This window comes from Rattus rattus, chromosome 12, assembly GCF_011064425.1.
Source record: "Rattus rattus isolate New Zealand chromosome 12, Rrattus_CSIRO_v1, whole genome shotgun sequence".
NCBI lineage: Eukaryota > Metazoa > Chordata > Mammalia > Rodentia > Muridae > Rattus > Rattus rattus.
The window spans coordinates 56,898,999-56,900,087 of record NC_046165.1 but is presented as its reverse complement, the minus strand read 5'-3'; positions in this window follow the sequence as shown (position 1 = coordinate 56,900,087).

Below are 1,089 nucleotides of genomic sequence, written 5' to 3'. Positions count from 1 at the left end.
GACAGACAGACAGACAGACAGAGAAATACAGACAGGCAGACAGACAGAGACAGAGAGGGGAAAAACAAAGGCAGAGAGACACAAAGAGAGATTGTAAAAGCTCAAGCCTAAAGTAGAGGTGCATACCTTTAATCCCAGCACTTGGGAGGCAGAGGCAGGCAGATCTCTAGTTTAAAACCAGACTGGTCTACAGAGCAAGTTCAAAAACAGCCCTAGTGGGCTACATAGAAAATCCCTGTCTCAAAAAAAAAAAAGCCTAAAAGAAGAGAGAGGGTCAGTTTCTCAATTCTGAATTGCATTCTTCACCCTGGTGTTTTCTCAGTTTGGTTAAACAAAGCTGAGAATTCTTCCACCAGAGGTAAAGGACGTGAATCTAGCCAGTAGAAGGCATTGCATCTTAGTACTGTTGAGCTCATTTTGCCTTCTAATCTTGATTTCCGTCTTAATGATTTGTTTCAGGAATAAAAACCCTCTGCAGGGGTTGGGGATTTAGCTCAATGGTAGAGCTTGCCTAGGGAAGCACAAGGCCCTGGGTTCGGTCCCCAGTCAAAAAAAAAAAAAAAAAAAAAAAAAAAAAAAAACCAAAAAAACCCTCTGCATCCATTCTGCTCATTTTCTGTCTTTGTTCCGGTTTCAGTTGGGCCAAAAGGCACCTTTCTTCCTGGTATCATCATCAGTAACAATAGCCTCTGAGCCTGTATACTTTGGGGTGATCTGGTCAGCAGCGGCGCAGATGATCAGACGTATAATGGCCAGATCGATATACCCATGTCATTTTCGGGATGCCCGGGCTCTGAGATACGCTGACTTCCCTTGGACAGCGTCCTGTGCCAAAGCTCTGAGAGCCCTTCTTGCCAGGCTTCATTTTGGGAAACATACCGAGCATGGTTATTACGTGAAGAAAGCACAAGTTTAGATGATTCCTTGGTGTGAGAGGCGACTCTAACTTTATAATCTAGTATAAACTATAAAGTAGGTTAAGCTCCATCAGGTTTCCTCACAAGGCGGTGATTTCTGAAGCATTCATTGTGCTCCTGTGGGTCTGCTCGCTTGAACAGAGACACCACAGTCCTCCTGCTTTCTCCAACT